At 38.6% G+C, this 24,314-nt stretch overlaps 1 protein-coding gene across 17 annotated transcripts in view; it reads right to left on the bottom strand.

Annotated features, from left to right (window-relative positions):
- PIK3C2G (phosphatidylinositol-4-phosphate 3-kinase catalytic subunit type 2 gamma) overlaps window positions 1–24,314 on the bottom strand; it is a 241,376-nt gene that overhangs the window by 204,699 nt on the left and 12,363 nt on the right. For 12 of the 17 annotated variants that reach the window (XR_010362871.1, XM_064421395.1, XM_064421393.1 and 9 more), the window contains exon 2: window positions 6,226–6,381. The exons of 2 other annotated variants lie outside the window; for them this stretch is intronic. The gene's annotated coding sequence lies outside the window, so the exon portion shown is untranslated. Of the gene's footprint in view, window positions 1–6,225; window positions 6,382–8,346; window positions 8,513–16,842; window positions 16,931–17,070; window positions 17,829–24,314 lie in introns of all 17 variants that reach the window. 3 more of the 17 variants (XM_064421385.1, XM_064421386.1, XM_064421390.1) reach the window with 3 other exon arrangements.

Below are 24,314 nucleotides of genomic sequence, written 5' to 3'. Positions count from 1 at the left end.
CACAGTGCTCTTCCCCCTCCTCATTCCCTGTGTTGTGATCTCTGATTAAAAAAACAACTTATTCAAGACTTCCAGGAATACTTTCTGGCAAATTTCTTGCCAATGAAGAAATCATTATAAGGAAATGCAACTCTGCTTTTCAGCTGAGTTCTGAGACATTGTTTTAGCCATAAAGGCAAAAGAAACAGATGCAAGTTCACCAAGTCACCTCTCAGCTACCATTATCATCTTGACTCCAAGTACTGGAGCAGGATTTCACCCCACAGAGCTGTGTATTCTCATGCTTGTATTCAAACTCAAATTGTATTAACTGATGCTACCAAATTTTGGTGCCACCAGAAACTTCTCACCTTTGGCATCATCCTCCAGAATCTGGTTTTTGGGGTTTCTTTTTGTTTACAGAGCAGTATCCATAATAGTACAACAATTTGGTAAGACACAGAATATAGACCATGAAAACAAAGGGCTGTTTACCATTTCTGCCTTCTCCCTGTGTGTATCCAATATTTTCCAGTCAACAACTTGCTGTTAGCAATGAGCTCTGCCAGGCTTCATAGGCTAGACTGCAATCATCAACCAGAATTTAGAGCTGTAAACTCCCTGCATTTAACATGCTAGTATGTTTAAATAATAAAAGGTGAACAGAAATCTTGAAATAGAAGAAATCAAGACCATCCCTGCTAGCAAAGGGTCAGGTAAAACACAAAAATTTCCCTGAAAGAATGCAACTGACTGGAAATAATTCACGATTTTTTTGCTGGGGCCCAATAAAAAACATGAAATTACTTGCATTCAAAGACCATATTGTCCATATCTGAGTAAATGCTTTGCAGATAAACCAGTTTAACCTGGAAAAGATGAATTAAGCTTAAAAAATATAAAAGCTGTTTCAACAAGGAATAAGTGTGACAGACCTTGGGAAAAATATGTAATGAAAACTTCCAGACCAGGTGGGTCACTGGGTTATATACAGATTTACAGGGAATAAATGTGATCTTATTCCGCCAGAAGGTGCAGATATAGACCTGATGAATTATTAGAACAGCTATAGAAACCTGAGTTCACAGTGGCATTTGAACCAGATGGTATTGGCAGGTACCTACAAAGAAAATTTTCACACTACAAAGGCTCTAGATTCAGGACAATAATCATTCACTTACACAGGGTAAACAACAGCATTGATCAGCTGAAACACTAATCACCCCACCAAAAACACACAGCTCAAGGCACATGTGATACCATGATCTCCCATGATGGATGGAGAGATCCCAGGAATTCTGTAAATAATAGCAGCAAGGTTCCAATAAAAAACAAATCAAGCAGGGATGACTGCAAACACAGATATGAATGTGGCCAGGATTTTGATGGATTAAGACTCAGCTACAACTGGATAAAACTTTTGAGAGTTGATGAATAAGGCTGCTGCAGGAATTGGTAACAGAGACAGAAAACAGAGTGAATGTTATACATTTGGCCACTTACTACAGGCACTGGTTCTCCTGTTTAGGTGTGATAATCATGATAGTCCCACTGACAAAAATTATCAACAACAGATTGGAAAGACAGAAGAAGAAAAAAAAGAAGAGATTGCTAGAGATCTAACAGAACTCAGCTAGCCAGGGAAGCACCATGGCCACAAGCAGTGACCAGAGAACCATATAGAGCTATTCAATTTTCAGGAAATATACCCTGAATGCAGAAAAAATTCCAGGGAAGGGGAAAAAATGTCCAAAGTGCTTTCTGCTGTCACCCATTTGAGAACAGTGAGGCATTGTATCCCTCTGTTTGACTAAACCAAATTATTCTTAATGACAGAGGTGAGTGGCTCAGCTTCCAGCAGCTATCTTCTTCAGTACATCATCATTATAAAATAACACTTCTCAAATTTTTCCTCCTTGTATGGAGGTTGATCCCTCCTTCTCTTCCCTCCTTTTGCCATGCGGGGGGAGCAGGATGAATTTAAAGCTGTGCAACAGCAACAAAGGCACACTGCTGCTCTCTAAAGAACATCACAAATGACAACCAACTTATGAACTCTGTCTCCAAAACACAACTCTCCTATTTTGTGAGAATAAATAAGTGTACTAATAGGTCAAAAAAAAATTTAAAACAGTAACTTCTAGGAAAAAAGAAAAACAGCAAAACCAAATTCTTTTGTCTTTAGCAAAACTTCCTGATCACTTGAGGGTTTTCTGGCATTTCAGAGTTATAACAGGCTAAATTAATTTGTGAGGGTGTTACTTTTTGAGGCTTCTCAGTGGGAGATTGAGCACGTTCAGCTCTTTCAGGTGTCAGGGCACAGAGGCCACAGCTGAAACCAGGTTTGGGATTTTTTTCAGCCAAAAAGGCTGGGGCTGAGCCCTGTGTGCCCAAACTATGCAGATATGTGCAATCTCCCCTGGAAAATGATGGGTTCTAAGGGGATGCACAATGTGAAAGATGCATTCTGCAGCCCAACTGCACTGAGGCAAAAGAGTTACATCAGGGATTAATTTGGCATTTACTCTTCTGATGGTTTTTTCTGTGCTTGTAGCTATTACTGCTCCTTTGGCACCAACCCAGATTAGCCATTAGCCTGTGGATTGCCATTACTCTGCCAAGCTTTTAGAACATAAACAAAAAATAAAAGCCACTTTGCTAAGATGACAATAAACATTTAAAGCCCAATAATATCTCTGTGCAACTTTGCTAACAGTAAAAATATGGAGCCAGCTTTCATCTACAAACATGGAAAATGGGCTAAAATCATTAAGGCATTAGAGATGTTACATAATTAGAATTGTCATTTTATATTTGCTACAATAAAAAAAGCTATTTTACTTAGAGTAATTACCATCAGTGATTGGTGTTATTGTACATGCTGATTAAAATGTTTATTTCTGTGAGGAGAAAATTAATTGAGAAGTGGAACAAAAAGCTAAGGATAAGGAGTAGGGCTGTAACAATATTTTACATGGGACACAAAAAGGGGGCCTTAACCTAGTCTTAATTTGATTTCCTGAAAAGTGTCTTAATCTGGACTGTGGCTGCCTTGCTGTTGCTTTAATTAGCCTAAAGAACCATTCTTTCCATTTTATCTTCCCCTACACAGAAGGAAGAAATACCCAAATCTTATTGTTGTCTTCATGTGGATCATACAAATGTATTTGATGAAGTGAAGAATATTGCAATTTTTATTAAAAAAGTTAATTTTCAAGCTTTATCTTTCAAAAACCAGGAGAATTTCAGGAATGTGTGAAGGAGGAAAGGGGTAACATGCAAGCTATTTTAGGAATGTGGGATTACTCAGGTTTCTTAAATAAAACCACTCCTCATAGCAGAAGAAGACTGGCACAATTTGTGATGCATTGGTGGCCTTAATAGATTTGGATATGAATAATATATGAATATTTGTGTCAGGAGAGAAGGAAAAGAGTCCCTGTGACTCCAAACAATATGGACAGCTTGTTTAGTAATGCCTGGACAGAATCAGCCTCCCTTTCTCCCCACCCCAAACCAAAACCACTTCAACGATGCACGAGAACTTCTCTATCAGTGATGCTTCTTATTTTAATTCTCCATTACCAAAACAACCCTTTTCAGAGTTAGTTTTACTCCGTGGTAGAAACCCAGAGCTGTTCTAGTTTCCCCTGCTTGGCTTAGCTTCTCTAAAAGTCATTTAATCCTCTTTGTAGCACTTCCAGCCCAGGCTGGGTTCATTCAGCTGGAGGAGCAGTGATCAGAGCTGAAGGCCCTAGCACAGGTATTTTCTGCAGCTCCTGGGAGGGCAGCACCTGCCCTGCCTCTGTGCAAAGAATATTTCCATTTCCCTCTCAGTCTGTGTGTTCCTGTCCCACAGACACCCCACAGCAGTGGTGGCTCAGAAGGTCTCTGTGGGTGTCTGCTCCTCCTGAAAAAACACATGTTTTTCAGCTTGGCTTTCTTCTAAAGTAGCAGCCTGCACATGGCAACAGAAATGGATGCTTTTAATCCTCAAAAAAAAAAAAAGAACAACAACAACAAAACCCATAGCAGTTTGTACTGCTGAACCTCAATTTCTTTATATTACTCAAAGGCAAATAAATATAAATAAAATATACTGCACCTCCGCTTTCATTCCCTCTCTCCTTTTTCTTTCCTGTCTTTTCCTATCTGAGAGCCCAACACTCAGCCTCATCATCCTTACAAACTGTGAGTAGCATTATTTACTTTGCCATTTGTCCTCTTTATCTCATTCCAACTTAAAACCTCCTTTCGTTGGTCTCCTTTTTTGTGCATATACCTGAAAATAACTCTATTTACCTTGACTCCTTTCACAAAGTCTAAACCTGGCTTTTATCCAGTCTTGTCTGCACACAGCCCTGCAGCTTCCTGTGATGCTCAGTGCTGCTTTCCATCTCCAAAGGTGTTTTCCTCTTGGAGCTCATTTTGGTTATGCTGGATTTGCAACTCTTCTATAGCTGTGTTTTCTCCTGCTTAGCATTCTGATTTCTAATTGCCTTTTTGTCTCTGATGAAGGGAAATGTGGAACCCCTGCATATTCAACTCTCTGAGCTTTTCATGTCAGGTCACTTCTCTAACCAGTACTTTTTATCTCCTCCTGGGTTCCCCTTTTGAAGTAACAAGAGACCTGAAAGTCCAAAGAAATCTTTTTTTTTGTTTGTTTTTTACCAGCCAATATAAACCAGAGAGACTTCTTGCAAACTGAAACAGTTTACGGTTCTTGTATTCATTTTTTGGCACTTGTACAAATGCAGCAACTTTTTTTTTTTAAGTAAACCTCACTTTAAAAAAGTCAAGGAGAGACTAAATGATTTATCTCAAGATGATACAGGACACCTTCCTTAAAGCAGAAAAGGGAGGATTTTGGCTTCCTCTGCTGAAATTGATTCCTCTGAATCAAACTTATTCTCTTCCTCTGCATTCTGATATAAAGCCCTCATAGACCTCATCCACAAGCAGGCACTTCTTGCTACACTTATTTTTCCAACTCACCTGAACTTAATGTCACTAGTTCAGAAGCATGGGGATGGGGGCAGGAAGAGCAGGAACAGGGGAGCACTGCAGACTACAAAAATATGCATTTACCCATTTTATTTAGTCCTGCTGTGTTAAGGACACACAAACAAGCAAAATCCAAAGGGAGAGGTTCCCGTGACAATGCTGCTTAGTGTGCTGCACCCCATTTACCTTAAATAACTGCTGACACCCCCTTTTCCAGGGCTGCAGAAACAAACACAACATGGGTGGGACAATGCCCCTCAAAAACTCCACAAGCTGTGGCACCTCTACCTTTTATGACAATGCCATTTTAGTACAGCTCAACTATCCCACTGCAGTGGGCTGAACACCTCTGAGAAAACAATTCTAGTGCAACACAGCACTGTCAAGACGTGTCTGGATGGCTGGAGAACCAGAAATGTATCTGAGCCTCAGCATCAATATGATTTAAAACTTAATAACTTTTCTGTTTCCAGAAATAAAGCAAAGTTGTTATTTAATGGCTGAAATACTGCCATTTTCTCCAAATGCCAGTAATAATTTAAATTCATGACTCCTGTATTATTCATATGGTCCAATTTAATAGGAACAGTATTTCTGGTGCTCAGTGTTTATGAAGAGTGTCTCTTTGGGGTATACCTTCCTTTATGTCAAACAGATGCTAGAAATAACTACCTGGTGTTCTGCTGCTGTGAACTGGGGATTAAAAATAGGGCTCATAATTTTCTAACCTGAACAAGGGAAAACATAAGGATCTTTTCTTGACAAGATACCAATCTCTTTTTTTTCCTCTTCTTTTCATTTATCCTTACTGTTCTCTCTTTCTTCACTCAGAAAGAATCGTTTCTACTAAGCACAATTTACAGACTCAAAGAAAACCCCACTTTTAAAATTTCATTATTTGTTACAACACCCCCTAGGCCTCTTCAAAGATCAAAAACCCCAAACCATTGCAATTATTGCAAAGATACTGAGAAGCACTGGGACAACTGGACCAAACCACTCATTTTCCCCTTCTGAGAACTGCAAAGGCTCCTGGAAGTCAGGGTAAGGCAAATTCACCATCTAGTAGGTGTGAATTGCACAAGAAACACGAAGTAAAATAAAGGCTTATTTATTATTTGCAAAACTAACTACTTTTTGAAAAATAAAGAAATAACAGAAACAACCTTGACAGATTCACAGATTGTTAAAACAAAAAATACTAGAGAGATGAAGCAAAGTACTTCGGGGTCATTTTCATACCTGTGTTTTTCTGTGGCGTACTAAGAAGAAGGAGGAGTAGTTTTTTCATGTTCAGTTATCAGAAGTCACTAACTTGAATAAATACCTCACAAAGGAGTGCAGGATATTCAACAGCAGTTCAGTACCCAGCAGTCCAATATTAGGTCTCAATATCACCTAGAAAGAAATAGTGAAAACCTTAATTCAACTTACATTCAGCAAAGAAAAATTGCAAACTAAGTTTAGAAATCCTTCTTTAGATTATTTAAAGTATCAGCTATTTCATAAAGCAATTGTGTTTTTTCCTGCTATTAAAATCCTTACATTTATTTTTTCTTCCAAAATTTGGGTGTTATCTATAAATGTAACCAGTATTAAATGTTGTTCTTCTGTTTCCTGCTGACATAGGCTGTAATTCTTGGGTTATTTGTGCTTTGAACAACTGAGATAGGGCATCAGTATAAGGGCATGAGTCTAAAATGAAACTGAGTAGGACGCAAAGGTTAAAACCAGAATAAAACAATTTAAACCATAGATTGCCTCTTATCAACAACCTTACAATAACAGGATCACTGACCACTGCATCTTGTTTTTTCCGTATTTCTTTTCCTTATTAAGAGAAAGTTAATTATGTTTCTACAGATTATTGGAAGAAAAACTACTGAAAACAAATGGAGAAACAAGTTAGAAATTTGGCCAGGATGAAAATTGGGATAGATTTCCATTAGCCTGTTTCAAATTATCTCAGAAGATTTACTTTAGGGACAATCCAGAATTCACATTTTATACAGTGTATGCACATACTAGGAAAAACAAAGATCCATAAACAACCCATAAATTGCCTTTCTTCACAAAAAACCCATTGTGGATGTTTGGACTCAGCATAATTAAAGATACTCTGTGTATTTTCTCTATTATATGTATCAATTTAATAATATTTATAATTCATGCTGCCATGTACTGCAAGCTTTTCTCCATCCACTCCCAAATTAGCAGTTTAGAGTAATCATTAAATTAGAAAAATAAAAAGAAAAAAAAAGCCAAAATAAAGCAAAATAACACAAAAAACCGAAACAAAGAAATCAAACAAAAAAGCCCCACAAAAACCTCATCACAGAAACCCATCATTTCTTTTTTTTCTACCACTGAAGAGGAATTATTTTCTTTAATGCTTTGTGAGATCACTCAAAATCTCTCTCCTGTAGCTAGACTGGAAAGCAGCAAAGAAGCAGAATTTAAAAAATAAGGTCATAAATGTATCATTGTAATTAATAAAAGCACCAGCAAATTTCCATCCTTATATAAAAACATGCTTACATACAAATGGGCACGCAGACAATTCTGTGTGGTAATACAGAACAGCAGGGATATGAAGGGTGACCTCACTGACGACACAGTATCTCTGCATTAATAAGGAAGTATTCTGCCCAAAGCTATGAAAATAAATTAAGAATAGTGTATTTAGATAAAGTGAAAAAGTTTCACTTGATGTTTTTGCTTTATGGTATAAAATGCTTTTGACATTAGTCTTCACATCTTTGAATAAATCCTCATTACCTATTATCTATTTCTGGATAGTACTACACTACCCGTGAAATTTTTTCTCAGTTAGCTTTCTGCTTTGTCTCTGACAAAGAGGCCTTTCCACCCCAAAACAACAAAAAAATCCATTAAAAAGTCCTCATCACTAGATTGATCTATTGTTCTAGTAAAATACTTGACAGCTTTTATCAAATCCACATTTCAATTTGCTCCAAAACAGAAGTTAGCAGGGTTAAGTTGCAGTGGGTCTGATGGATAAACAAAATAAAAGACATATTAGAGAAGAAATGGGTAACAATATTTCTGGTAGCCATTTTTTCCATATAGAGCAGTAATAAGAGAAAGACAGAATTATGATAGCAAAATTATTTATGGCAGAAATTCTGTAGTATTTACAGGCTTTTCTTTTACCATAATTTCACAGCTTTTTTTTTTTTTTCACTTTCCACATTCTCATGGAAAAACTAAAAAATTTTCCTTTGCAATCAACAGCACAAAGTTGTGCATTTAGGTAAAAAAACCCCTTTGATTCCTTCCTTGAAGTTATTTTTTCATTATTAAAAAAAAAGTCAGAAACTTAGATAGCCTAAATGAACTTACAATTTCTTCTATGAGTCTGAAGGGGCAGAAACTGATGCACAGGAAGTTCCATTTTAACAACTTTTCCAGTGTGACCATGAATGCAGTTATATCTTCAGATCAAGATTCTTCCTTTTTTTTTTTAAAGAGTTGTGTTGTTTTATCCCCGCAACAATATTTCATTAATCTATGGAGACATTGGTTTACTTTTTGTTTTGTTTTTTTTTCAGCTGCAGCTCTTAGGTGATGAAAATATCAGATGGCAAAGAGGGAGAGGGGAGACAAGCCAGAATTCCCCACTTCACAGACGCAAAAGATCAGCTATTGATAAAAGCAGAATATGTCTCACACAGGACACTCAGATTAAAGCAGAGCCTGGAAACTACAAAGCTGTGAATTAAGAAAATGACAAAAGTAACACAAACTGGACTTCAGCTGCACACAGCAAATCACTGATAAACCCATACCTTTCACAGGGAGGCCAAGCTCTGCTCTCCCTGTGATTCAGACTGAGATTTTGTTTCATTCTGTTAAAATAAAGGATAACTTTGTTCAATTCTTCATGATAGAAGCCCCTAAAAACAGCACTGGAGGTAGAAGGACCCAAGTAAGCAAAACACAAACTCTAACTCAAGAAGATCAGACAGTTCTGTGTTCATCTCCTCTGTAAAAAAGTAAATAAAAAGAAAAAAAATACAATAAAAACCCACTGCAGCCTGTTGCCCAGGAGCTATTTCTGATTACACAATGGGGAAACACAGAAATGCTTTCCTCAAACTCTGTTCTGAATTACAGCCCCTATTCAATCAACAACGGCGGCAATGATCAGAGAAGAGAGGGAAGAAAACTGCTACTTGCTTACTGAGGATCTTAAAAGCCCAGATGAGAATCTCAGCCAAATCCAAATACTCCACAAACTTAGAATATTTATCTGCCTTGTTTTCCACACATGTTGTAGCTGAATACTCAGCTGAGATTAGAACCTTGTTTGGTTAAACCAATGGAAATAGATTCCGCTATGGACAATCTTCTCCCAGTTCACAAATAACAGAACTCAGCTCCCCTCAAACAGGCTATAAACAGCAAAAGCTGTAACCAAAATAAACTACTCTCTAAACCCAAGTAAGCATCCCCCCCGGGGAGTTTGTGCTCTTTAACAACATCAATTTATTTAGATGTTATCAGTGGCACCTCAGCCTGGGGCAAAAGCACTGAGCATTCCCTTGCTGTGTGGAATCTTTTCACAGGCTCCTCTTATTCAGGATAAAGCACTTGAGGAAACATCTTGTTTAATTTGCTTTATTGCAAGGATGAATATTGCTTTTCTCATTTGATAGTCATTGAAAAATTAATGACCAACTCGTCAATAATCATTTACTATGGTTCGATGCACTACATCGATTATCTTTTCGTTTTTTTCTGAAAGGTAAGAATGCAATACAACAGAAGGAATTTTTCTAAATTATTTGGATATTCAAGATGTAACTTGTGCATACTTTGACCACGTACTCTGGAAAACCCTATTCCATCATTGCCTCTGTTTGTAATGGGTTATTTTCTGTCTAGAGGTATCAACTTTATATAAATATATTTTTAAAACCAACTAAAAGGGAACAACTACATAAATTTTAAAAAGACTGCATCATCAAGAATGTCCTTGGTATAAAACAGAGTAGTGTTCAAAATACAAGATCCAATTTTTTAAATGCTTATCTTTGAAATAATTTTGTAGGTAGACAGATTAGAAAGGAAGTACTAAGTTTTAGGGTAAAGTAAAACTGAGATTTTATACCAGTCCATGAAAAGCTCCATTTCTAAATTCCCCAAGTTCTTTGAGATTAAAACTAGCTGGAGCTTTTCATAATGTAACATTGATTACTATATTTATGCTGAGCTAATCTGTATTTATGAAAAATTAATCCTACACTAAAAAATTAGAAATCATTAATAGGGCTCAAGAGAGGAAGATTCCACAGACTTGGAAGTAAAACTATTTGCTCCTCACATGTTCAGTCTATGAACAAATACACACTTGTGTAGAGGAAGAAGAAAAAAAAAAAAGACTTTTTGAGATGTTTTAAAGACCTCTAGCAAGGAGAAACAGGTAATACCCATTTTACCAAGCCTAGGTTTATTGTGCTATTTAGGCCTGCCAAAGGTCAGACTCCCATGTGACAGCAGCAAAGAAGAAGAAAATATTTCAGCTCACACTTTCAAAACATTCTGGCAGGGCATGGTATCACCTAGGACAGGAGGAAACATCTATTAGTCATCACAGGCTTATATAAAAGTACAATTAAAATTGCTTTCCCCCTGCACATCAAGGGTTCTGGGCACATCTGGAATCTAACAACACCCAGATATATGCTGCTGACTTTTCCACACAGCTTGAGAACCGCATTTATTTAATCATCTTTAATGTTTACTAACTTGCTAGAGTGATCAAGAGGTCAATTAATTACATCTTTATCTGAAGATGAAAAGTTACCTTCTGGTGCTTAGCACAACTAAGTAGTTTTGTTTCTCAAAGCCACTGTGGCATTATTATCCTCACAGCAAGGGCAAGGATATTTCTGGTGGAACAAGAACAATTTTTCCCTTTTTAAGAAGTGCAACCCTACTCCAGCACAGGGGGTGGACCAGAGGATCTCCAGAGGTGCCTCCCAAGCCTCATCATTTTGTGATTCTGCAATATGCTCTCAGTCTAACACTTTTGACTGTCACAGACAAAAATCAAAATGTGTAAATTTAATGTAACTTTTTTTATGAATACTTAAAACATAATCGCATCTTCTTTATGGGCCTTCTGCTAGCTTAGTCTCATTAAAATTCATTCTTCTGAATGTGCAGTGCAGAGAAAAGGCTGCTAACATGTCACAATAAACCAACTGTCTGAAACCCTGCAGAAGGGGAAAAAAAGATGTAACATTTGCCTTGTACCATGTAGTTTATGAGAGAAGATATCTAGAAGCAGCTGTAAAATAGTCATAAAATAAAATTGGAATTTATATCAAAATCACTCTGAATACCTTGGGGCTTTTCTATCTCTGCATAGTTTACCCTGAGAGATTTAGTGGTGGAGTTTTATGTTAACGGGCTAAAAGTTATAGTGGAGCTGTCAGTGATGCCACCTCTTTTTGGTGTGTCTGCCTATATATCAGTCTATTTATTTTTAAATAGCAAGACAGAAACCCCCAGAAGGTGCAATATGAAAATGCCATTGGCAACAGCTAAGCAGTTATAGATCTGTTAACCAGCCTTAATGAAAATTCTACGGAAAACAAGCATTTTTAGATTTTGTTGTTGTTTGTGGGTTTCTTGTGGCTTTTTTTTCTTTCAATAAAGTGTTTGCTTTTTTTTTTTTAATGGGGGTCATAAGAGGCAGGATGAAGTTGCACACCACCCTCCCCAACTTCCTCTGTCAAAAGATATTTCTTCAAAAGAAAAAAACAACAAAACAAAGCAGCATGAGAAACTGCAATAAAATTCCCACACATTGTCAATGAATGATGAAGCTTTTGCTCTATGATGGTGTCTGGGGCAGTAGTGAAAAGCAGTTAAAGCAAAGACATTTGAAAAAGATAATGTTGACCTTCCAAGACAAGGAAGGTGTGTACGTGTATACAAATGTGATAAGGAAAGTGCAATAAACAGGTTTATCAAAGTTGAAGGAGTCACAAAAAAAAAAAAACAACCCAGAAAACTAATGGTAAATGTAAGCATCTTGCTCTAGGTCCTGCCTCATGAGAAATAGCAGCCCTGATGGTTTACATCTGGGGAATAAAATCCCACATAAAACGTCAAGTTTGACACCAAAACTATGAGGGATTTACTTTCACATTCAGACATGATGCTTCCCAGTGCCTGCTGAAGTTTCACAAGAAAAGTTTGCACAGCTTTGCTATTTCGTCAGCTGAGCCTCAAGTCTAGCCTCAATATTTATCAAGCTCAGCTTTTATCTTTTCTCTTGGAGCTTGTAAAAACGTGTCATTGCAGAACTCAAGGTTCCTGTTCCCCAATGCTCCAGTATTCCAAACCAGAAATGTGTGCAGTTAACTTTTGGTTAAGAAGATTCTCAGGAATAAAATGAATATGAACTGGCACAGGCAAAGTACAGTCTGAAATTATTTCTTATTTGTAAAACAAAATAAAGTGCCAATGTATTGGTAGCAATGTTGAATGTATTGGTACCAATGTTGAATGTATTTCCATTTCTTTGATTACTACTTTGTATAGTGATGTATAAAAACAGATCAGTGGACAAAACTGAAATAACGAAAGGTACGAAAGAAAATAAAAAACAATTACCCACAGTTGTTTACAGTGTGATTACAAAGGGAATTTTCAGGCATCTTCTTTTGATTAGAAAGATAAGAGAGAATCTTATTTCAGCTCCATGAACATTAGAAATACAGAATTCTGCAAGGTGCACGAACAGACAACGAGCTACCAAGTCCCAGCAATTTACCTGCTCCAGGGCAGTGCAGGTGAGAAGAGGCCACTCAAGTCTGAGCCAACACAGGTTAGTCCAGACTAAAGTGATCTGGGCTCTGCTGAGACTCCCACCAACACTACAGACAAGGGATGCCTGCTGCTGATTCACAAACTATAACTTTTCAGTTTCCTGGACATATTTACTTCCACAAACATGGCAAAGCCTGCATTTAATCTTTCCTCTTTATTTCCAGTATCACCTTTAAATCTCCATCTTGGCCACTCAGGATGGCTCTTCTGATAACAGGCATGAAGATTCACTTTGTGGCTGTACCAGTTCTACTTGTGAAAATTGCAAGTAATTAAAGAACTACTGAGGATTTTTTAAAGTATTTCTTGCTAGGGGAAAGAGAAAGAAGTAGAAAAGGGAAATATAAGAGCAGCTGGAGGCAGAGTGCAAAAGTTTGCTTTCACTACCACTGAGAATATCCTGGAATAATTTGGGTTGGAAGGAGCCTTAAAGACCATCTTCTTCCATCCCCCAGCCATGGGCAGGGACACCTCCCTCCAGACCAGCTCAAAGCCACATCCAGACTGGCCTTGAAGGATTTGAATTACTGTGGTAGCCAGCAGTGCTGGGAAAAGCAGCTCTTCACCTTGTGTCAGGCATAGCCATGCAAAATCTCAGTCTTTTTAGTTTTGATACCTCTGTAGCAATGTCTAGAGCAGTAGGCATCGCTACTGTAGAAAACATTTCAGAAGCCCAAAAATAAAGTCTTATATCAGCCTAATTACTGAATCAGGGAGAGCTATAATCAAATATTTTACTGCAGTGGGCCTCACTTGGGGTCTTTAAACACTGTCTGAAATGATGACAGAGCTACAGGCAGTTTAAGAAATAAAGCAAGAACAAAACCTGCAGAGCTTTCTCTGCAAGAGATTAATTTCCACTGGGAGTAGAAAGGCTGGGTTTGAGTTATCCTAATCCTCTTGAGCCACTACATGCCTTTAATGAAGTGTGGACAAAGCCAGACAGTGCTTAAGAAACCACAGAAAAGACTTTGTAAAACAGTTTTAAGCCCACAGAGGATGGCACACTTCTTGTTAGAGCAAATAGGTTTAAAAACTCTGAAAAATTAATCAAATCTAAATGGGATTTATATTTGCCATGAGCAAAAGGTCTAATGGCTTTGGCTTGGCAACACAGTGACCAGGGCTAACTGTGGCTAGAATCTGATGAGGCTTAATAACCCAGGATTTGTGACTGTTTGATTATCTTGGGACCAAAGCCAGCTAGGCAATATATTCCTAGGGAAGTGTGGATGTAAGTGCATTTGGTACCAGTTGACTGTCACCACCTACATGTGACATCATCTGCAAGTAGGCTGACAGCTTTAAAAAAAAAATAAAAACCCCCAATATTCAATAAATGGAAGAAACGCTGTTAAGTAAGAAAAGCTGGTCTTAGTATGTGTACTAAACAACATAAACTTTGGTTTAAAAACCTCCTGTTCACTTGATTATAAGTTGAGTCGAGATGAAAATATGTTGGGGATTGGAGCAAAAGTAATAAGTTTTTGCAGTAAGAGATTTTTGTTCATTTCAGAACAAGCAGGTTATGGAAGGTAAAAACAGAATCACAGTGGAGAGAAGCTGGATGCCACCAGTCTCATTTTAGGACTAAATCAGCAAGGAAAATTTAGGCATCATGCTCCAGTGCCTGAACAGTGAACTACCCTGCTACCCAAAAAATCTTGGGCTGGGATCAGGGTGCCCAGTGCCTCAGAGAGCTGGAGAAGGTCAAGGAACTCACAACAGGATTTACAGAAATGTGTGCACCAGGTACATTACAGCCAGTGCTGAGGCCCCACAGGAACTTTTAGACCTTGTGAGTAATTAGGCCTCAAAGTCCACACTAATAGAAAAAAAAACCCTCATGTATTTTTTCTCCAGGACCAAGCTGCTTTAGCCCCTGCTCCCACTCCACCAGAGGAGATAAAGGAACTCATGCTCAAGCTGAGTTATACCTCATTCCTCAAGAAACCAGTGAGGCCACTCAAAGACAAATAAATGATAACAAGCATGACTGTCCATAAATCTGAAATTCTCCTTTGAATATGTTGTTATAAACCAAGTTCATCTGCAAGTAATTTAATTTAGCTATTTGCAAACAGCAGAGAGGTGCTCTGCACAGCATCAGGTGTCTGAGGCCCATCCCAAAATCAATCAGATCACTCTGGAGAGCAGCTGTGCATCAAATAGATTGCTTTTATCTAAGTGATAAAAACCTTGTAGACTGTGAACAATGCGGGGCGTAAAACGTAACATTTTTAATGAGCAACATAAAAGAGGAACAGAATGAGCACAAGAAACGGCAATTTAGTCAGAAGATGGGGAAAAGGAGCCTCCAGAACTTGACATTTTATAGCAAGAGGGGTTTGCAGTCAGCAGAATTTAGAGGGGGAAACAGTATTTTTCTCTTCTAATTAATCCAGTTGGGGTACCTTGCAAATCAATCACAAGTGTTCAAGCATCAGCTGACTGAATCTAAATAACAAGTATTAACATGTTTTGGACCTGTTTCAGATCCAAAATAAGTCATTGAAACTCCATTAATTTCAATGAAGATGCAAAATTGGTCTTTTTACTGTAATCTTCTGCATCAACATGAAAGAAAAAGCATAAACCATTAAGCATTAAACTGCCTTTCTATTTTATTTCTTTTATGAGGCTCCTAGCAGGACATTAACAGCAGATTACACCTTTTGTGAGCCATCTAACAGGATATTAACGACAGAAGGGTGCCCAATAAATAAAATGATTGTTATTACTACTATTTATAGTTGGCTTGTCAGTACCAAGCAATAAAACTTTAACATTTGGAAAGTCAGGAGCTACTCCAGCACTCTGAATTTCCAACCATCCTCTTCCACAGCATATTTTTTTTCTGCCCAACTTGAACACAACTAAAACTTCATTTCAACACCTCAATTTGTTTTTAATTTCAGCTGCTAAAGATGCACAGCAGAAATCTGAATGCCATAATAACAGTCAGTGCAGGCAGAGCCTAGTTCAGAGTAGTGGAAGAAGTGAGAAGAAAATAACCAAGAGTTTCAATTCTTAGAGGCACAACTGAATGTAGACTTGGAAAACAGATGTACAAATATTTATTGCAAACTTAGAATATATGTTTGTTTTTTTTTTTTTTTTGTTTTTTTTTTTTGGTAACATCTTATTCAATAATAAAAACTCTGGCCATCAAAAACTCAATTTCCAGGAGAGAGGGTTCCACACATGACACTAAAGTACAAGTAGGTATACACATCTACACACAGACAGACCTTTCTAAAGTTAAAGTTTCAGCTTTCTAGAATCAGTTTACAGGCCTTGGATGCAGGGGAAAAAATAAGCAACTTTTAAAAAACTTTCTCCTTGTCCCCAGCTCTCACTTTCTTCTATCTTTAAGGTAAAAAAAAAAAAAAAAAATCCACCAGCTTGAAAATGCTCTACCAGCATTTACATCTGAGCAACCTTATTGTATTTATAGAGACTGCACAGGAACAAAAGATCATTTGCCTGCAGAAATGTCAACCATTTATCTTGGTTTCAAAATTCTAAAAACCACAAATTAGTGCTTTTAGGTCATGTGCTTTTTTAGCACTTATTAGTGCATATTAGGTCACGATATACCAGTATTGCGACCCTAGTCTACTCCTACACCTTGCTATGGGAAGACAAACTTACACATTTCTGGCTTGGAAAACCTTCTCATTTAATGCATTTTAAAAGCCCAGAAAGTACTCAAACAAAACACCACACTAACATATAATTTATTTTAAAATGCAGATATTAAGCTTAAAAGTTTAGTGTTTGATCATAGTTCACAACTGTATCTTGAATATTTATTATTACTTGAACTCCCTTTCCTTTTCTTTTTATAGCTCATTGTCTTATCTTTCTTTGCCCCTTCCATACCCAGGGTAAATTTTCTGTCTAACAACTTTGGGAAATATTGCAGGCCTGACTTCTTCCCATGAGAGTTGTTTGTGTAGGTCTTAAAAAAACCTAATAAAGTACACTAACCTCTGAGCTCTTGGAGAGCAAGCCCTTCTCACCCATGGTAGAGCAGCAAAGCCAATTTTCCAAGAAGTCTCTCCAATCAGTTTTCCCACTGCAGACAAATTTATTTTTAAGAAAAAAGCTCAAGTTTCCATATGCAACTGCTTCTTGGCTGCCAAAGACAGACTATTAAAAAAAAAAAACAACAATCCTAAGAATGGTTTGATTTTTTGTTTCCGTTGCATTCCCAACCTTTTTCTTTTCCCCTTTGTATTTTATAAAAGATTGTTCTTCAGTGTACTTGCTTCTGTGGACACCTTCCAGCTGTTCTGACTCATGGTTTAGAGCAGCAGAAATTCTTGATGACTTTCACTCCGTGTTTACTACAGACAGAAGGACATTTAACAGCCCTGCCAAATACCTTCTTGTTTTGTTCCTTCTACCTTCAGGGCTTGTGCTTATATTCTGTCTCTCTGTATAAACTGTGTCATAGAAGCAGATAGAATCCAACAGAAGCAGAGCTTTTGATCCGAATGACTTCAAAGAACTTCCACTGGCTTCAACAAACTACAAAGGTGAAAGAGGCAATGAAGAGAGGAATATTTTCTACACACAGTATCCAAATATGTGCCCTCTCCTCTGGATGAAGTGTGCCAGTGGAGCCAGTCCTGCAGCATGAAGCCTTTCCAGCAAATTTCCTTCTACCAAAACAGCAGAATTTTTCTGCACCTGCACTGACAAAGGAGTGGGAAGCTTTGGAGTGGGATGCACTTGCAGGATCTCTGGGGCACAGAACACAATGCCAGGACAGGCAGGCACATGGCTGGATGATGTGTTTCCATGGGTTCGCTGGGTAGAGGTGAGAGGCAGCCTGCACCTGCAGGGGACCAGGCTTTCAAACCTCTTTAACTAGGTAGTGATGACTGTCATCGATCACCAACAAACACAAACCTCTGCTATGCTGGAAAGCTGGCAGGGAACTCCTGTGCCAGAGCTGGTGCAGGCAGACTCTGGAAAACATGAAGGAAAAGGCAGGGGGAGAGGAGGATTGATGTAATGTGCCCCCAGCTAGGGAATCTTGTGCTCTATGAATCAGAAAGCTGAACAATTGCTTTATTAAGCCAAGTTATATTACACTAATATTATACTAAATTACATACTATACTAAAGAGATACTACAGAAAAACTCGTGACTGTCTGGAGACAGCCAGGTCACAGCTTTAACTTAATTAAAGAAACAAAACAACCTTCACTAGTGTTTAATAACTAAACCACTTTTAGTAAACAATCTCCATAACATGTTCTACATGTGTAAAACAACAAGAGTAACAAGTAGAAATAAGAATTGTTTTCTCTTCTTCTCCAAGCATCTCACTGCCTTCCCTAAGGAAAATCCTTAGAAAACTTGTGCCTGCTGCTCCCTGTGAAGAGAGCTGTGGCCACAGTGGGGGATGAACTTGTGAGGCATGCCCATTAATTATGGCTGGCTGTGGCTGCCAAGGAGCAGGGGGGGACACAGGAGGCAGCCCTGGTGGCCCAGCACACACAGCCCTGGTGTCCCTGACCCACTGCTGCTGGCAGGACCCTAATTTGTGACTGCATGCCCATCTGTGTCCCCTGCACACACTGGGTCCAGAACACAGAGTTGGCCAGGATGTTTTGGGTGGCAACCAACCCAGAGACCACTGGAGATGCAGCTTCAGGACCTCCATGAGGCACTGACCTTGGCAGACCTACCAGCACTCATCTATTAAACCATAAATTGTCACATTCACATTTTCTGGAAAATCCCTTTGCTCAGGATTTTTCTTCTGGGAAGCCTCGGAGAAAAAGGAAAACAATATGATCTCATTTCCTTCTCCTGCGTTTTGCTGCTTTGGAATGTGGTTGGAGATTGTCTCATTGGTTTAATGTGAATTGTTTTGACTCTTTGGCCAATCAGTGCCAAGCGGTGTCGGGACTCTGAAGAGAGTCACAAGATTCATTATTATCTTTTCAGCCTTCTGTAAGGTTAATAATATAATGTAATATTATAAAATAATGGAGTTATAATATTATAAAAGAACATGGAGTCAGATTCATCATTCCTTCCTGCCATGAGGGCACCCCACAAATACAATAATAAAGTGTCAAAGATCACACGTGGCCACTTTTTGCAGAATCTGATGCTATCCAGAAACGTTTGTGCTGCTTCTGCATGTCTTGTCAGGTTGTGGTACAAATCCCATACCCAAAATAGAAAATCCATCACTGACAACCTACATTCCAGCTGATTTACTGGGCTCAGAGATGCTGCAAAAACTATTTTGACACAATAGTTTTGTGTCAAAACATGATCAAAGCACAGTGGTAGCTGTTTTCCTGGTGGCAGACTGCAGCTGTCCAGCTACAGTCCTCAAGTATTAGAAAGCAGATGAAATACAGTTGTTTTTTCCCCAGCACTGTGAGGATTATAGACACAGAGATAAACACAGTGATGATCTTGCATGCATTTATGGTTTTATAATCCATTTGTTCTGTTCAGGATGAAGTTTTCCATTAGTTTTCTCTTGGCTTGCTATCCTGACAGCCCAACTAAGGCAATATGCTGATGTAGGGGGACAGCTCTGGCCAGCGAAAGCCTCTGTCTCTTATCTGTGACTTCCACTACAGGGCTGGCACTTCCCAACAATCAACCCAGGGAAAAGCTAGAGCATCTCATAAAACACACTGGCTAAACACAAATAACCACACAATCAAATACAATCTTGTTTATGCAGAGTATCTGATGCTCACCTTGACCTGAGCTGCAGATCAGCAGCCATGGCAGCAAGGCTCCTGCTCCAAAGCTTTGGTTTAAAGCCACCAGTTTTCCTCACAGGGGATCATATTAATACAATAAATATCAGCTCTAGCAGACTGTCGAGTCTGATTGGTTTGGTTTTTTACTTATGTTATCAAATTACAGATTTCTACCCACTATGTAAAGGCTATCAGATGCTGCCATCTTATGTACCAAAACAACATAAACAAGAAATTAATTTTTGGAAACTGACATCAAAATTATTGAGGATAAAGATATAATAAAAGTTTCAGCTTCATTTAGAGTCCCAGAAGCTGCCCTCATTTCTTTGAAGCACTGCTGTGCCAGCTTTGAGAGAAAACAATGATTGTGAGTTGCAGCCATGCCCAAGTGGCAGCTATGAGGCTGGTGCCAAAGACGGAAAGTTTCTCCAAAATAGTTTGTCCAATTCCTTGTAACATGGTAGGAGACTGTAATTAACTTTTACATGTTAAAAACCAAAGTTCTAAATTGATCATTGCCACAGCTAAAACTGTTGAATTCAAGGATGTGCAAACTTGTATCTACAGTGCTACCTCAGCCATCATGGGAAGACAGTCCACAACACAAGACATCCTGCAAAATGGAAAACTTAGAGCTGCACAAATTCAAAACAATTATTCTGGCATTCTTCAAAACAAAACAAGCTAAAAGTCCCCACCAAACTCAAGGGAACGTGGTACTTGAGATCTGATTGTTATTCAGTTCATCTTTAACAAGATGATTTTGAGGCAGAAAAAAACTAAGCCAAAACTGCACAGGAAAAGGAACCTCAAGGAAATCACACTTTGAGGAAAAGAAAACTCTAAAATCTCCTGTCTGAATTCAACATGAGGATTGGAGAGAAGGTAAACAGAGTTTAGATATGTAATATGAAACATAATTGTTCCCTGCCTCTCCCCTAGATACTTTTGAAAAAACTGTGGTGAACTTGGCACTTGGAGTCTTGTACAGAATTATGTCTGATCACAGAAGCCTTATGCACCCCAGAGGTGGATCTTCTCTTTATGGAAACAGCAAGTGAGGCAGCATGTTACAATTTTATCAAGGTATTGCTGTGTGAGGCACAAACACACCAAAAAATTGCAACAACTGGATTAATAAAAAATAACAACCAAAAAAACCCCTCAAACTCAAACAAACAAAAACCACCCCCACGCATGGAAACCACCCCAAAAAAATCCAAGCTCAGAAACAGAAACCCACAGGATGGTTTAATCAGGGAAACATAGAATGTAAAAGGATGACTGAAAGATGTCTGGATGTTTGCTAAGAAGGCTGATCCATCAGGAAAAGCAGGTGTTAAGGGCAGGTCAGAGATGGTGCTGAAGATGCAGCTAAAACTGATGAGGACAGCAGGGACCTGAAAGGCTCCTTCACCTCCAGACACTGCAGGACAGCAGGGTACACCCACCACACAAGGAAAGACATTTCCATCATACACATGGGGACAGCATAACTCTTAAAAGATTTTAATTAATTTTTGCTAACTGTAAAGTCGATATCCTGGTCATTATCAGGCCCAAAATTTATCTGCAAATGCCTCAGTACTGCTCACTTTAGCATCTCCTTCTTCCCAAGAGCTGTAGGTGCATTTGAACCTGGCACTTGTTCTTCCCCAGCTCTCATGAGGGATAAACGTCCTGTACACACACCACATTTATTCACCAGGCACACAAGCAATCAGATCTTGACAAGGAACAACATAACTTCCACATTTGTTTAACTGGGATTGGGGAAATAGGGTGTGCTGCAGCATGTGCACAGCAGTCTATAAATAACACACTGTGAACATGGAAAACTCCAACCAACTTTCTTTTTTCACCTGTGAGAAGAAAATTGCTTGTAAATTTTAATAAACACCAAGTTTTTATTGTATAATAAAGGACCTAGCCTCCAGCCTGCTGTTCAAGCTGTGCTGCTTTGCATGGAATAATTAAAAAGTCACAGGATCAGAACACTAAGAATCCATCCTACTGGTGAAGGTAGGATTGCCTTCCTTCTGTTGCAAGGAGTGGTTTAGATATTTAACACACCAATTGCTCCCTGTGCCTTTTTAACTTCTTCCACAATGTTAGATTACAAGATGGAGCATTCTTCTGAGAAGGAATACATTTGGCCTTGTTTCTTCTGGGAAAAGAAAGAACTTAGCAATGCAACATTGGAGGGGGTGCATATGGTCTCCATCTCAAGCTGTTGTCCACAAGAAAAAAGAGACAAACCCAAATATATTGCAGTTTTTTGGAAGAAGATTCTCTTCTCCTTTCTTTGAGCGATTTCATCAGCCCAGAGCTGATCACACGGGTTCCTGAAATAAGGATTTACCTGAAATCATCAAGTTTGTTTTTTTGTTTTTTTTTTCTTGCAGCCTGAAACAATCTCGTGCTCAACCTCCTGGTTAAGAATCCCATTATAAATCTGTTTATTCCTCTCCCTGTGGCTATGGGAAACATGAGTTCCACATGTCCATCAGGCTGGAATTCCAGTGTGATCATGGAATAGGAGTTACAGATGTCCTTGGTTTCATCTGTTCATTAAGCCAGCTTTCAATCCAACAGGAGATACCAAATTTTTTTAAACATTAAGACTGAAAAATTTGCATCAGCCATTTCAAAATAAGCTCAGGAGTTCAGGTTGAAAGCAGCCTTTGTCCTTGTGCTTTAAGTGACCTAAGCTAAGAATTAAGAATTTGTCTATCAAGATGAGCAAACCACTAATCACCATGACAACAGTTTTCCAATGTAGACACTGAAATGTCCAGCCATGAGTAGTGTTTAGGGATTTGGTACTACCTGAATAATGTTCAATTTAATGCAAAACAAGAGCTAGAAAGGTCTCATTTCCTGTAGCAAGCTCCTTCTTCTCTTCCTCTAACCTCCAGCAAAGAAAGGCTGGGTGCTCTAGAAGAATATAGTTCATAATATTCAAGAAGTGTGAATTTCATGGTACAGAAAAGAATCGCCATCAAGAACCTGGTTACAACTACCACAGCAGCCAGCAGCAGAGCCAAAAGGGATTCTGCCTGACAAATTCGAAGAAGAAACTCCTCAAATGCAGCTTGAGCATGACCTGTCATCACACAAGTTATCCTAAATGGATCCTGCAGGATGCTCAGCACAGAGTGTGAGCAGATCCTCTGTCACAGCTTCAAGAAGTGAAGTGAGCCCCATTTGCTCTGTTTTCTGGGTGAACCAATTCACACATTTTTGATTAGTCTGTTAAAGTGCTGTATTTTGAAGGACTAGCACCTAAATATAAACCTCCTTCAGGAAATTACACTAGAACTCTGTACATTAGACTGTAATTTTCCAGTAGCAACAAGTTTTACTTGCAATGTGGAAAAGAAACTGAAGTTATACCATGGTCAGTTGCTCTACTGGAGAAGAGTGTTCACTGTGTGGTTTAAAATTGCTCTTATCAAAACTAAAAATCATTGTTTCCAGTGGGAAGCTCTTCTTCTGTTGAAGTTATTGATTCCAGTTATATATTCATGGATTAGAGGATTTCAATTCTTTAGTGTGAATTATTTATCTTGGGATTAAACTAGAAAACTAAGCTGTTTTGAATTGTTTCAGTGTTCCAAGCAATATGGGAGACTGTTGGACCAAATACGTATACAGATTTCAAAGCATCATTAGTAATAATCAGGGTTGCAATTAAAGGCAGCTTCTCTGGGTCCCTAGGATTGCCTAAAGGGTTAGGGATACTTGGCCTTCCAACACCCCAGCTTTGTGCTTTTAGTTGTGCAATCACACCCTCCTCCTTCTGCAGTGCAAGCAACTTTATTTACAGGCTGCAGAGGTGCTCCAAGCCAATCCTAAATGGAAAACTGGGGAAACACCAGGCAGGAGCACCCAGCCAGAGGAGGACTGTTCCTCAGTTTTGGCATTTCTGCAGCCAGAGCTCCTCAGCACCATCCAGTGGCACAAAGCTCAGCTCAGTCCCACCCTGCCTAGTTTAGGCTCTCCTAAATGCAGTATTTCTTGCTGTAAGCTCAGCTTCCAAAACCTCACACCACAAACAGCTTCTCTGCTTGTTTAATGAATGTATTCAGTCACAACATTGGGGTTGTCTGCTTAGCTCCTCTGCTTGGGAAAAAAATATCAGAGGAAAGAAAAGCAGTATTTTTTTGGTTTGTATATTTTTGTGCGTGACATTGCACAGCTTTAACTTTGAACAGATTTAAAAAGCAAAAGCAAACAAAAAATTGATCAGCATTCTTAAAGTGAACACAAATCTTTGAGGTGCTTTGTGGTTTAGTCCAGGAAAGTAGTTTGTTCTCATTTCTGCTGTACTGCTTTTATTCACTAATCCCTATGAATCCTTATGACATGTATGACAAACTGTTTTAAGGAAACATTAAAACAAAATAGCTATTTTGGAGGCCTTACTTTTAGATATCTCAAGTTAGGCATAAAAAAGCAGCTCAGCTGAGCCAGCCTCAGACAACTACATCCTGCTCTGATCTGCTTGTCTAGACTTCCTTCAACCAAGTGAAAGAAACAGACAGTTTGGGATTGGAATTCTGACATGCAAATGTAAACACGGTCTTGTGTTCACTGGGCACAGAGAGAATCCAATCTCTGCCCCCAGCACAGGGAAACACAAAGCAGAACATTAATTTAGGCAAAGGCAATCTCCCAGCTAACACTTGCACGGGATTTTTTTTCTTCCA

The sequence above is a fragment of the Passer domesticus genome, chromosome 5 (assembly GCF_036417665.1).
Source record: "Passer domesticus isolate bPasDom1 chromosome 5, bPasDom1.hap1, whole genome shotgun sequence".
Taxonomy (NCBI): Eukaryota; Metazoa; Chordata; class Aves; order Passeriformes; family Passeridae; genus Passer; species Passer domesticus.
This window is presented reverse-complemented; position numbering and strand designations above follow the sequence as displayed.